At 30.9% G+C, this 15,542-nt stretch overlaps 1 protein-coding gene and 1 long non-coding RNA gene across 4 annotated transcripts in view; both read left to right on the forward strand.

The window, feature by feature from the left end:
- The first annotated feature begins 12,959 nt into the window (after window positions 1-12,959).
- Window positions 12,960-13,329, forward strand: LOC139905480 (uncharacterized). The gene is made up of 2 exons (XR_011780267.1): window positions 12,960-13,099; window positions 13,151-13,329. It is a non-coding gene; the product is annotated as an uncharacterized lncRNA (long non-coding RNA).
- A 415-nt stretch (window positions 13,330-13,744) lies between these two features.
- Window positions 13,745-15,542, forward strand: part of LOC121118515 (uncharacterized) — a 255,692-nt gene continuing 253,894 nt past the window's right edge. For 2 of the 3 annotated variants that reach the window (XM_071888747.1, XM_071888756.1), the window contains exon 1: window positions 13,745-13,854. The gene's annotated coding sequence lies outside the window, so the exon portion shown is untranslated. The remainder of the gene's footprint in view (window positions 13,855-15,542) is intronic. The other variant, XM_071888746.1, reaches the window with a different exon arrangement.

Consider the following 15,542-nt stretch of genomic DNA (forward strand, 5'->3'; position numbering starts at 1 on the left):
AAGTGCCTTGTGAAAGTGTAGAGGCCACTTTTGACACCATCATTGAGAGAAACCTATCTCCTCCGTTGCAAGACTCTTTTGAGTTTTTTTAAACTCTTTTTTGACACTTTTCCAAAGTTCCAAAAGGTCCTTAAAGTCACTGTCAGTCAACACTTGGACGCCATGACAGAGGACTACATCTACAGTGGATCCCAAGTCTTCTTGTGCCGCCTGGAGGCCACAATTGCTGGTAAGGACGGCTACATTAATAATTAAGAGAACTCAGACACACATTTATTTATAATATTAATTTCATTGAATTTCTATAGTTAATTAATAAATTATATCTTGGTTAAGTTTAAAATTCAAAGGGTTCCTATTTGAATGTACCACTCAAAGCTTTAGTCAATATTTATTACTTTTTGAAAGCATAAATTAATCCCCAGTGGTTACACTCATGTAAGACGGCAAATAACACTTATGAATTTTTAAGGAGATATCGAATTAAGTTCTTATTGCACTCAAAGAAGAATTGAGGATTGACTTCAGAGTAGTTCCTGCCTGTTGAGTGGGGTTTGTATTCATTTTTTCTATTCTTAGCTGCTCGACGCTAATATAATAGAATATTATGTAAGGGAAGTTGATTTTCTCCTAAAAATTATGAAAGTTACTATGCCACTTTTCGGTTTCCTTATTTTTATATACCGGTCAGTCATATTTTATACAACTCTAATTACAAATTTAAATATATATACACAGGGCGAGGACTCAAAAATTAGAAAAATCCATAAGCCGTTTTTACCTCTAAATATTTTTATTTTTACCATTTTTATTCAATATGTCTGCTCCATTCTGAATGATGACTGACTTCTATACAAAAATACCACTGGCCTTGAGGAAGTATGGGTACAAGTTGTTCAACTCCTCCGTGATCACTGCCTTCAAGACATCAAAATATTGTTCGTCTTGCCCTCCAAGATGATCCAAACAGCAGAGTCCAGGGGTTCTGGTCAGGTGAGGACAAAGGCCAGAAGTTTGGCGGACAAAAGACAGCCATGTTCTCCCTGCAGAAATGCTGCACCTTCTTAGAGGTGTGTGTTCCTGGTTGTTGTCCTGGGTAAACCCATAGTTGTCCATGGGGAACGTGTTCTTCAACAATGGGAAGACATGGTACCTGAGGAACTTGTAGTAGATGTCTGTGTTGACTTTCTTGTTGGCTCTCAAGAAGTAGGGAGGCATCTTGCTCCTGTCGGACGCCACGAAGCCGAGGACCATTACCTGAGTGGAATGTTTGGTCCTGAAGGTTCCCTCTTGATTCAGCTAACAAGCGATCATTTCTCCTGTGAAGGTAGTGATCACTTTGAAGATCTTCTTGTCGGAGTAAATATTGTGTGTGGAGGAGATCAAACACCCTTTCCCGCTTTTCTAGTTACTCAGACATTTTTGATCACACAAAAACAAAACAAACATCAAATTATAGCTTTTTAACTGCTCTTTTGAATAACACCAAGTACAAAATCTTTAGAAACTGAGGCGAAACAGCCTCGTATAGAATTCTGATTCTTGAGTCCTCACCCTGTATATAGAAAGGAGTGTGGCAAGGAAGCATTGGGTACACATCAAGTTTTTCCACAATTTTTAAGATATGTGTCGGAAGTTTTTATAGTACAAATATTCGATATTGTTGCATTGGCTACAATGATGTGGTCTGTGGTTAGTTCATCTAATCCTGATCTGTGTTACATTTTCTGATTTTAAAGTCCTGGAGTATTTTTTATATTTGTTTTTCTATGAGATTGATGTTCTTTTGCTTAATTATTTTTTCCCCACCGAATTCTCTTACGGTTCTTTTTTTTTTTCCTCCACAAGAGTAATTCCCTTGTCGACACAGCTATAATTATATAAGAGCAAGCATGCCAAACTTATTGTAATCATACTAATAACTAATAGGTGGAAATATTACTTTATGGAATAATGCATCTTATGATAGGACAAAGAGCTGATATTGATGATTATTTCTTCTTCTTCTTTATCGGAGGGGGGGGGGGGCAGAAAATATATATCACAAAAAAACCACGTACCATAAAAAGATAGATATATTCTTAGGGATGGACATCGAGCGAGTGCATGTAAAAAGCGGGAGCGAAATATGTAATACTGTTGATTAAAGTTACGGTTTTGGAGGATAGAATATCACGTGATTCTACTATAGAAATGAGAATCTTCTATATTTCAAATTACACACAAACAGTTAATAGTCAATATTTTCAAATTCAGGAATACTTGATTGAGTTTGTGAAACTCATAAAAATAACTTTCATATTTCTATATTATAGATCTATTAACATTGAGATATCCTAAATTTCTTCCATTAAAGTTGCTAATATGATATCTTATACAATGAGTAATCAAAAATAATGGCTAACAGTTATAAATACTCATCCTATCATACTTTAACTACACTAAAATACTTAAAATTATCTTAAATAAATTCCACATCTACATGTTCGAATCCATGGAGTATAATTAAGTGTTTACTCGAAGAAGTGGATGTTAGACAAACTCCTAGAACACCATTTGAAGCTAAGATCCCCTTTGATACCATTCACGCAGATGTTCTCCATTGTTCGTAAATCCGAATACATCTGAACTTATAACTGCAAAAATCAGGGCTTATATTTTTGATGAGACAAGAATATGAAGGCTCTTCAGATATGTTCTCCAACAGATAAGATCAAAGTTAGATTGAGGAAATCGAAGAAAGATACTTCAAACTTGATCATCCATCTCAAGAGAGCAGATTCGACTCCTTCCTGTGAAAGTATAAGATTATTCCGTATACATGATTCACAAGATGAGAAGTCAAATCACAGGCCTTGAAGGGAAGGGACATCTGAACAATGAACAATCCTTCCATTAAAGAAAATGAGATCCACCAATCTACCAACTGGTTTCCTTTTCTAATCTCAAAACATTAATCTATTTGACCAAACAGCCCATCTTTATATATATGTACTATAAAGTTTAAATTTATAGTAGTAGTCCATTATCGGATTAAAAACAGGTTAATTATTCAAATCTAGGGGATCAGTACTTCATAATTATATAAACAAAAACAAAGCAACCTAAATATTAAATAAAAAACAAAAGAAATATTACTTTTGTCATTGGATTCGTATATTATTGGGTTCCACAACTTTAAAATACTCATAGGATTTTAGTTTCACAACCAGTTATTTCTTTGAGATAAAAAGCCTTTTCTGTTGATAATTTATCATGGTTACCAAACACTTTATGTTGTAAAATTTGCTTTATAATGCATGTTTTGGGTTATTTGATATTTTAGGAATTTATGTTTTTAAAAATAATATCCAGATGTTATGGACGAAAAAAAAGTTATTGATTTTCTCCAAATGAGGAGAAGTGGAGATAACATGTATTGGAAATAAACTCACAACATATGATGATAAAACACAAATCAAAATCTAGCTAACACAAATTCAAAGGACTTAGAATGTTTATTTATATATATACCTTATAAATAGGTTCATCACTCTTTATTCCTATACAAGGTATGTACGTAAATAACATAATATTATCTATATTTTCACTTTTCACAGGTAATTCCATGCTTGATCCAAAACACCCATTGAGCAACACTTTCCATATACCGGGTGCAACGTGGCAATGAGAACATTTTCAATTGTGATTTAAAAATACTTATATTCTATAACAAATAGTTAGAATTACAGTTATACATTTTTTATTTTTCTGTAAACATTCATTAACTCTCTCATATAACATGGTTAGTGAGCTGTTTTAAAAAAAACCCCAAAAACGAACGAATTTAATTAATAATTACGTCATTTAAATCATTGTTCTTTTTTTTGCACTCGTAAATATTAATTAAAATGCTTAAAATACTTCTATAAATATAAAGCATTGAGCAAACCTAAATTCTTATTTTAAAATAGTTTTAACTACACGAATAAAAGGTTTTAACAAAATATTATTCGTTATTCTTATAGTAAACCCATTTAACTGAAGAAAATTAGAAAAACAAAGATTGTTGCTTTATTGACATTAATAACTTGAGCATCAAGTTATTAACATTGTTAGTGAAATAGGTAAAAAGGAAACCCCAAATTTAAAACGTTTATCATTTCATTATAAACAGAAAAACAATAATAATAATTTATATAATTTTTTTAACTATTCCCTCCATTTTAAAATCGTAAAATATCAATTAAAATGCTAAAAGAAACTAGAATTAATATAAAACATCGAAAAGAAATGAATTTTTATTTTAAATAATATGAAGAACATGAGTTTGGGGACTCAAAAACATAGAATTTGTTATTCTTTTAATGAAATCATTACATTTTTATTTTGGATAAAAAATTCAATGAAATATTCATAACTTTATGCAAATTTTGGATATCAAATGAGTAACAACCAGTTTTTTTATGAAGTTACATGGTTACATTGAAAAAAAAAATCCAAAATCTCAAAAGTGAATACAAAATAACGGGTTTGAAACAAAGCATTTAATTAGATGCAAATAAGAACTAAACAAGGAATTAAAAAGAGAAATACAGAATTGCATATAATAATAAAACTGAATGTTTCAGGAACAAACTGAAAAGTATTGTTAATAAAAATGTAGATTGAATAGATTATATAATAATTTAAAGAAAATTCATAAGAAAAAACCCCAAAAGAATACTTTTAAAGCAAAACGTCCGAAAACTTCAAAAAATGTATATACATATGTTAGAATTAGCCAGTTTTTTTTACAGGTTGTAGAATTTAGACACGTTGTACTTACCAATGTATAAAAATTCGGAAAAATTGAGATCAATGAGTTTTTTTTTGTGAAAAAAAATTGACTAGACGCTCACTTCAACATCAAAAACACACTTAAAGTTTTATTAATTTATGTTAAAAGTTTTCGTGCAGATTGCCTACAATATATTTATTTCATAAAATAAAAAATAGTTTATATTAATTTGGAGCACAAATTTTCAAAACCAATTTAAGAAATATGTAGGAGTTATGAGGAACATAGGAATTACATTTTTGTTTAGCTCATACACGCAGCTACGCAATAATAAAAAAAATCAATTTAACACGTTGTATGCAAGGGAATCCGTCAGGTTCTAATTCACTTCGAAAATTATTTAGTTCAAGTTCAAAACATTAATGGTTAGGAGCACACTAATAAAGTGTAAAGAAAAACAAATCGACAACAGACCAAAAATAAGTTGAATACAAATTAGTAGAGTAACGCTGGACAGTTCTTACGGAAGATTACTAGTTATGTAAATTAAGGAGAGAGAAAGAAAAAGAAACCCTCCATACGACCTTTGCAACAGTACAATAAAGGATAAAATGATCCACAAATAATAATTTATGTGATGTCATTGGTTGATCTGTATTACACTTCTAAGCAGTTCTACCTGAGATACCTGGTCGTCTTTGGAGTTTATTATATATAAAAAAATATTCGCCCTGCAAGGAATGCAACAAAAAGAAAACGTTTGCCCCTATCTTTCGTGACTGGAAGCAACTTCAATTGATTTGGTGAATAAGGTCTAGTGAAAAAATGCAAAATATGATTGCAAGGTCCAATTTTGAAAATATTAAACTCCTCACAAGTATAGCTTACGCTGCTTTTAACGAATTTAGTTATTTAAAATCTTTTTTGTGATTGTTTTATTTTTTGATAAGATGATTATTTTACTAATTTGTCAATTTCTATTTTTTGAACATGTTTTTTTAGGTGAGGTTTTTTATTTCTTTTCTCCCCTTTCTTTTTTCTTTTCTTTTACGTTTATAATACTCTGACTGTGTAATAATAATGAATTATTTCAAAAACAAAAACAACTGGTTATGTAAATTGTGTGTATTTTCCCTTACGTGTTGTCATTAATATTTTTACTCCTCAGTAGTGAGCTTACTTTCCTTAATATATTAATTACATTCAGAATTTGAATGAGCATTCCTGTATGCTAATAAAAGATAGATATTAACTTTGAGGATTTCTAGCGGAGTTAAAATTGTAAGTCCTTGTCGGACTCTGAGTAGAAATGGGGTTTGACATCGGAGTATTTCTTGACTATGTACTTGTTGATTTCATTTTCCTCCTAGTCACATTTAAACATTCCAAAATATACACTGTTTGCATCACTATAGATTACCACATGTACCATGCTTGTACACGTATACGTGAATATACAATTTATTTCTAAAAACTTGACGTATTCTAATTTTCAAAATTTAAGAACTCTCCCTACGAAAATCGAGAAGTTTTTTGTTATGAAATGTGCCATGTTTGTACGAGTGAAATGTCATCAAGAACTTAATTTTGTTACTGCAAAAATGACTAACTTACATTTTCCCTCTCCCAAAAAAGAAATTTTTTAAATTACAGAGCCTTTTTATTATGAAAGGATGAGTTGTTGGTGTTTTAAGTTTGCAATATGTAAATTTCATAGAAATATACTGCATGTACACGCATCTGTCTTTAATTTAAACATTATAGTAGACTAAAAGTTTTCTTGTCATTTCAGCATGATGTTGCTTCATGTTGCCTTTCAACACCAAAGCAAGCTAGAATGATTTTTCTCAAAATTGTAGTTAAATTACAATTGTATTTATAAATGAATTATGGTCAATCGGACACATGGCCTAAATAGTATCAGGCTTAAAAAGAAAACACGTTTTTTTCTTTCAAAATTGGCTTTTTTTCATCATTATTATTTTAAGACATTGCTTTGAAAACGGTATTTTTTCCAATCAAGAAACATTGTAATATTTAAAAAATAAATTGTTTTTATCAACAGTTTTGCAAATAACAAAAGCAGCGTATCATGTAGCATAATAAATCACAAATTAAAGAACACATTGGCATGATATTGTGACAGCTGTCTTTTGGAGATTGGTACACACAAAAAATGAAGTGAATTTAAAATACTATAGTGCCTTCTATGCATAAGACCCAGGACTTTTTGGCCCATATGTTATATAAAGAAGCTATTTTTACTAACGCTTTGGAAGTGCCGGAAATTGCAATTAAATTAGATCAATTTCATCGTGACAATTAAATAATTATAAATTAGTATATTTAATTTAGAAAGGACAAATTAACATACTACAGCATTGTGTATCATAAAAGATTAAGTTTTTAACACTTGATACAACTAATGGATCGTCACAAATAAACGAATAAACAATTGCTAGATTAAGCTTCATAAATCAATAATTGGTTTTGAACTGTAGTTAATATTCTTATCTCATCCACAAATTTCAATGCAAATCCTAAAAAACACTCAAATATGTTTATGAAATATTTGATTGTAGGTATACTTTTATGAACTAAAAAAAAAGAAGGGTTATTCCCTTTTCTAAATTTTGGTACAAAATTGTTTTTATATTGATGCATCATATATATTAAAATCTAATTTCATAGATGTTTATTTATACTTTTAATAAGTGCTATATACAAAAAAATCAATTTTAAACTAGTCTAACAGCAAAAATTAAATCATCAATTTAACGAGTGAAGTTATTTGTCAAGTTAATGAGATAATGGAATTAAAATGAAATATTTTGAAGATTATTAATACAGCAACAAAAATATAATGAAATTTTCCACAAAAAATATTAATAATTTATTTTTTCACCTTCATTATTGTCAGGTAAAATTTTTGGTCAGTTATTTAATTATCATCAAATTTTGAAGCTAAAAAAATATTTCTCAGATCATAAAAATGTAACACATGGGCTGAAATGTTCCGGGCTTAACAAAGAAAGCACGTTTTTTTTTGTTTTTTTTTAAAATTAAATTTGGTTTTTTCAAATAATTATAATTATTTTACTAATTAGACCACAAGCAGGTGGGCGTCTCCAAGACAGACTTCAACACCGTCAGCAATTCCAAAACGTTAGAGAGAAAGAAGGGCTATTTTAAAAACAAACCAAACAGGACTCGGAGGGTTAAAGAAAACAAACCACCGTCAGCCAGTCTGGTACGTCATGACAGAGGACTACATATGCAGCAGGCGCCAGGCCTTCCAGCCCACCTGGAAACCATCATTGCTGCTAAAGGCAGCTACATTAATGATTAAAAGAACTCAGACACACACTTATATATTGTATTAATTTTGTTGAAATTCTATTGTTAATTAATAAATTATATCTTGTTGAATTTTAAGATTCCAAGTGTTCAGAAGTTAATGGATCACTCGGTATTAATTAATAATAAGGCATTTAAAGCTACCAGCTTATAGCATACATAGTTTTAATATAATACATTTTTAATATTTGGTGAAAAGACTATATATATCCCAAGTCAATATTTAAATATTTGTATGTTTTGTAGCGATTAATTTTGAGTCTTTTTTCATCCAATTTTCAGGACTAGTTTAAATTATATTTTTGGGTAACATAAATTCTTTTATTGTTAGAAATGAACGTTTATATTCATGAATTTTAATATAACATAAAATAATGTAATACACTTTTCTTTTTCATTAGTAGACTTAATCCTTTGAGAAATGAGGATAATGTGAAAAAGTAGAGAAAATATATATTTTTTTTTTTGGGTGGGGGGAGGTTGTTCGTGCGTTGTTTACCTCAATTTAAAGTTTTTATAATTTATTATCATAATATATGTGAAAAACAGATATAAGAGTAGTATACCGCACAATACTAAATAATTCTAAACACCACTTTATGCCTTTATGCGGGGACCTCCGTTATATATTTATGTGGCTCATCAAAACAAAAAACAAACTGCATAATTTTTCATTAAGTTGAGTCTGAATTACATTTTTTGCCATTTTCTCAAATGTATTTGCAAGGTTTAATTAAGAATGACAATTTTTATAATATCACAGATGACGTCACTAAAATACTTTTTGTCATTTACTCTCTTGTAGTATGCAACTTGTTTTTTCCTTCACAAAATTCACCTAGTCATTTCATACAAAAGGCTGAATTCAAGTATAGTCAAAGCTCATAGCGGACAAAAAAAGTGCCACTTCGACTAATGCTTTGTGCAAGTTATGATCCCTTGGTCTTCGTTTTGCCAATTAATTTAATGTTTTGTAGCGAGGTATATGCAGGTAAAGAGCAGATCAATCTTGACTATACGCTTGCAGGTTCGTGAAACGTTTATTTTTCAGCGTTATTTATCAATTAATTGACCCTTATTAGTAGTATTGGTTTTTTTTAAAATGTGTGGGATTCATATATATATATATATATAAAGTTAATAAATTTTTTAAAAATTGGAGTCTTTATTTCATATTTTGTCCTTTTCACTCTATCTCAATATATTTTCGAGGCTTAGTTTGAAAGGTCAAATTTTCTCTTCCTCTTTCTAAAATAATGATAATAAACACACTTTGCAAACTGGCCTCCATCATGATATATGATACATTCTGTCCAAAAAGTATTGGGAATTGTTAAATGAAATTGCCCGTGCTGTAGGGATTTAAAAAAATCCCTTTTTCTAGGTTGCAAGCCCTGTCTTTCATTCTGATGCCAAGTTTAAGCACAATCTGTAGATCAGTTTGATTACAACAGCTGGATAAGTCAATCTACCTCACTAGTGCTCCAAGATTTTTACAATGAACAAAATTATTGAGCAAAGCATTTTTTGTATTGCGAACGAAATTCCATTTGCCGACGCATTGAAAATGTTAAAAAAAGCTTTTGGAGAATCAGTTTGATACCCGTGCATATAAGTGGTAGAAAGCGTTTCAGGAGAGCCGTGAGATTGTTGAAGGCATTGCGTTTTGTACAATGTCGTCCTCTACTAATAAACTGAACATCGACGCAGTGAAGGAAATGGTGTTGATAAATTGTCATACAGCATAAGGGAGTTATCACATTGCCTTATCATCTCACACGAGTCAGTTTGTACCTTTTGGACAGAAAATTTTGTCCATGAGGGTTGTTTCGAAAGAGCTGAATTTTCTGCAAAAACAGTACCATGAGCAAGTATCTTCGGACATGTTCGATCGTGCGAATTCCGACGAAACGTTCATGGAACGCATCATAACTGGTGATGAGACGTATGCCATAAAAATACAAGACAACAATCATCAGAATGGAGGGAGAAAAAACCGAGCCATAACCGAAAAAACCACACCGAAGCCGCTCAATAGTATTTATTTTCTTTGATATCTTCGGTCTGGTGCATCATAAATTCGTTCCAAAGGGACAAATGGTCAATAAAGAGTGCTTTTTGGGCGTATTAAGGCGTTTAGTTGAGAAAATCCGTCAAAAACAGCCAGAACTACGGAAGAACAACTCGTGGATTTTACACAACAATAACGCGCCATCGCAGAGAACCACGATTGGGAGCAAATTCAATGCTAACCACGCAATAAATACCATAGATCGACTACCATATTCACCTGATTTAACTCCTTTTAACTTTTTTTTATTCCCCAAACTTAAATTGCAGCTCCCTGGAATCTGTTTTGAGTATATGGAATTCATAAAACAAAATTTGGGGAAGGAGCTAAATGCCATGCCAAAAATATGTCTATAAAAACGTTTCAATGACTGGAAAAAACGTTGGCATATGTGTATTGCATTCAATGGAGATGGCTTTGAAGGCAACAAAATACATATTAATAATTAAATATAAAATTTGTGTTTTATTTAACAATTCTCAAATCTTTTTTGACAGTCGTTCCCCTATTCTACTTTAAGTCCAACAAGGACTTACAATCATAACTCCGCGACAAATCCTCAGGGTTACGCCATATTTTTTATGAGCACACACAAATATTTAATCAGATTTTGAATATAATTAAATCTATTTAAGAAAGTAAGTTCACAACTTCCGAAATAAACTTGTAACACAAAAGTAAGACAAAATGTTTCTATCAAAATTGAGTATAGGTTACCTTTGCATTTGTATTGAAGTATTGTCAATTTCTATCATCATATTATTCAGTTTAATCCTTTATATGCGGGGCAAATTAACTCAAAGTAGAAAAAATTTATTGTTAAAATTGATATCTTTCATTTAAAAGGAGGCATATCTGGAACAAATTAACCCATCACTGCGTGGTGTAACATATAAAATACAGTTTTTAAACCTTTCAAAGGGATATAAACGAGTTTGGAGCCTTTTTAACTTATGAATTGATGAATAATTATATATAAAAATTATTCATAGTTTTTTTTCGGATTTAAAAAAATTCAAATAAATTCGAGTCAGCATTTTTTTAATTTGATATAAAATTGTGCAGTGAAGAATTTAGTTTAAAAAAATCATGTAGAGGCTCTGAACTAGATTGAACATTCTTGTGTATCTCAATTCTTCCAAGAAATTTAAATCCAAAGCTATAATTGAGTAAAATATATGTGCTAAATGTTAGACAGTAAATAATATTGGAACAATAAAATTATTTTTCGTTCAATATTAACATATAAGGAGAATGATATTTGTGGACAATGCAGGTATCAATAATAACGAAATTACATTCACAAAAAGTAGGTAACTTTTTATCTCCATTACGACTTCTAATTGATTTATCAATATTAAATAAAGAATCAATAAATTAGGACATTAAATGTCATGATTTAATGGCTTAAAAGGGTAAATTTTTGTCACACTCATTGTACGGGAAAACAGGAGAGCGATAGAGAAATAGTAATCCCTTTTATATTGCATATTCATTAGACTGTATTATAATGACTAAAGTTTGACATTTGGCATTTTTAAGAATTGAAATTATATTTGTTGTAGTCCAAAATGATAAAAATATGTAACATTATTTTTTAGTGAGCATAAATGAACTCTAAATGTACATTTAATAATAATGCATTAGACACTAGGTATCAAAAAACGATGTTTGAGTACTAAAATTATTGAAGCAATTCAAAATATTTGCGCGTAATACGTGCGGCAAAAATACTATATTTATTTATTTGTTTACTATTTAGAACAAAATTCTCATCATATGAGGCAAACAAATCATTGTTATGAAAATATTGTTGAAATAGTTCCTTCAAATCTACAATACTTAATCAAATGAAATCCCGTATGTCGATTTATCTCGATAACTTTCAAGGAAAAACATGAAGAAGACATTTTTGTCGATATTTTACAGATTTTTCGTTCAAAACGGACCTTTTTTCGGACAATGGAAGTTTATTTACTTTGTTCAGATGAACAACATGCAGAATAAAAAATATGCGTTTATTTTTTTTGCATGCTGCAACAACAAAACTTGCTTTTTATATAACATAGAAATAAGGCAGTAGAAGTAGCAGTAGAGTGGGCGTAGCTTAGTTTTAATGCATATATGCATTTTATTATAAATACAGTCAGTTGCTATCATCCGTTGGAGTAGTCAGGAATGTATGTTTGCCGTCGAAAATAAATATTGCCAAAAAGTGATTTGACATAATATTTAAATGCAAATAACTCTACGAATAATTATGCTAAGGAGCTAAAACTAGTCTCATTAAATCCAGTGTGATAAAACAATTCTAAATGTGGGCTTTTCAAACCAAATACTTGGAACCGGATTTATTTTGGATGGAAGGAAGATGCTTTTATTCTTTTTCAAGGCTGGGCAGAAAATCGGCCAGGAGGCCTACTATTAGGTGCTTAGGTACACCATATTGCCATGGCTGAATACCAACTACACGGAGGGTAAATATGTGTGGGCTCAGGACGGGGCCTCCTATCACACGTCTACCAAGTGCCAAAAGTTATTCACAGTGAACATGGTTCGATTCTAATCCAAAGAAATATGGCACACTTCCTCACCAGATTTGAACCCACTAGATATTTATATATGAGGCCCTTAAGAGAGGGAATGCAACAGGACCTCACACTCAAATGCCGACTCACTGAAGTCCTCCATAGTGGTTACATTGGACAACCTGTCAGAGAAGTTTGTCATCAACTCCTGCATGGTCTTCAGGCGACCTGTAAAGGCTGTGATTGATAATGAAAGTGGCCACATTGAGTGAAAAAAGTTTTGCAAAAACATTGTCTGCATGTTTTATTAACAACATTTTTTTGCCTATTATTGATGTATTTATAAATCCATCGCTCAAGTTCCACGTTTTGCTGCCCTGCTGAGTATATACATATATGATGTTAATTAAATTTACACCTTTTTTTATTACATAGTTCGGTGTATGAACAATGGGAGACTTCAACTATATGATATGATTAGAAAAAGTGTCGAAAACAATGCTTTAAATGTGTGCTATCATTATTAGACAAATATAAAATTTTTGTAATTGATAGATTTTGTACTATGAAATGTATTGATTTGAGCCATTAAAAAAATGAAAAATTCTCAAAAACGGTTAGTTAAATTAAGTTGAAATTCCCAAAATCGACCATTATAGATATCAATAAATAATTAGTCTTGTAAACGATTTCGACAAAAAATCATGTTTTTACAAGCGTGTATATTCATATATATACAATATAAGATGAGCCCCAGAATTATCTTTCAAATCAAAATAAGGAAGAGCATGTGTTCACCTAATTAGACACGTCTCTTCTTAAAAGTATATTATATACCATACACATATGTGTCTATAGTATACGTGTTCGATAATGAATCATGAACAAAGCTGTTTTTGTTATGACATATACAATTGATGGAAGGCGTTGTAAAAGGATGTTTGCATACATATAGTAACTTATACCTTATATTAAATACATATATTAATAGCGAGTATTTAACACAAATAAACTCACATTTGTTGTATTAGAAAATACATGTCGTTAAATTTAGTACAATGTGTACAGTATATAATTAGTTGTATTTTTTGTGTTTATAAATCAGTGACACATTAATTGAGGAATTAATGCAAAGTTAGGTGAGTGATTTTTCATAACTCTCAAATAGTATTGTTCGGTATATCGGTACAACATAAGTATAGTGGTACCGGTGTACTGAATAAACTTTCTTTATTTTTCGGGAAATTGTGTTTGAGGTGTTATAAATTTCGGGATCCCGGTAAATACTGGGATCCCATTAGTAAACAAACACTCGCTAGAACACAAATATCCGCCTATAACTATGTTTATAACGAAAAAACTAATTCTAGTAAAAGGAAAGAAAAAAAATAATGATCATCATGTCCGTGTTTAACATTTCCCTGTAAAAGAAGAATTCTCACCTATCTTTGGTATAAATTCATTTAAAAATGAATAATTAAATAGATATATTTAAATTTAAATATATTAGGTTATGTAAAAAATTATGAGTGTTTTTTGCTATAAAACTTTAGTGAGCTATGTTTGTTGTTGAGATGTTGCTCGAGTTTCTTTATCTCTTTAACAGATAGTTATGAATTCTATTGAGAAGAACGGAAGGAAGATGAATGTTACTTTTGTCATCTTCTTTATTGACTGTCACATCAGTGGAGTGTGCGTGTGCCAATTGTACAGAACCAATTAAAGCTCTATAAAGCCATAATTACTTTGGGTGATTAATAAGGAATGGTTCCGATATTTATTTGTTTTAATAAGCTGTACTATTAATTGAGATACGTCAATGTTAATAATGGAGGGAAAAAGGCAAGGGATTGCAGATCCTCTCCAAAATCATCACTCTGTAAAGGAGTTCTCCAACTTGCTCTGTTGAGGTTGTCCGTAAGGTCAGAAGGTTAATTAACATTGACAAAATCCTCATTGGAAAGAAGAGGACACACCAAGATCGTTACTCAAGACTTCATGAACGGTGAAATTGAAGCCTCGCTAACCGTCAGCAATAGAACTTAGACCAAGGACCTAAACATCAACAAGGGAACTATCTGGAATGCAGTCAAGAAGCTAGGAACCTATTGTTATGCTTGTTGATGGTGTAAAGCAATAACAACTATAGCTTGGTAAAAGGAAAACCACACAGATTAATGGACTCCAAACTTGTGGCCCTTCTCATCGCCGAATTTATCATAATTGTACTATGAAATATTAAACTTTATAGAGAACAAGGCCTACAAAGTCCCCCACTATAATGTTGGTTCCTTGAAGGCCTCTGTTGGAAAGGAGTGGGCTGATATGTACAATGGATACGTCTTGAAAGTGTGAATTTCCTTCAGGCCTCACTAGAAACCATAATGGCCGCTGAAGGAGAATATTTTGATAAATAAATATTGATATTATATGGGTTAATTATAATAAAATCATACTCCTGATACTATGTAAATATTGTTCTTGGTGAAGTTGATTTAAATCTTAAGATCAAAAATACTACACTTTTCTTAAGCACACTGTATTTACCAAACCACAGTTTTGGAAGCACTTCTGGATATTAGAAGTATATAATTCAATCCAGGCACTATTAATCAAATAAATTTTATAAAGTACATACTTTGTCCATGATAAATTGGAACTACTTTAAACTTCATCCAGATCCATAATGTGGATATTCGGGGTTAAATCATACTAAAAGAAAAGGTTGCATGAACAATACACTATAACTTCCACCACAATTGTTTTGACAACGAACAATAGTCATCATGGAACAAGCAAGGAGAGACGCCATCCTCGAATTGGCTCG

Source organism: Lepeophtheirus salmonis, chromosome 5 (assembly GCF_016086655.4).
Source record: "Lepeophtheirus salmonis chromosome 5, UVic_Lsal_1.4, whole genome shotgun sequence".
Lineage (NCBI taxonomy): Eukaryota > Metazoa > Arthropoda > Copepoda > Siphonostomatoida > Caligidae > Lepeophtheirus > Lepeophtheirus salmonis.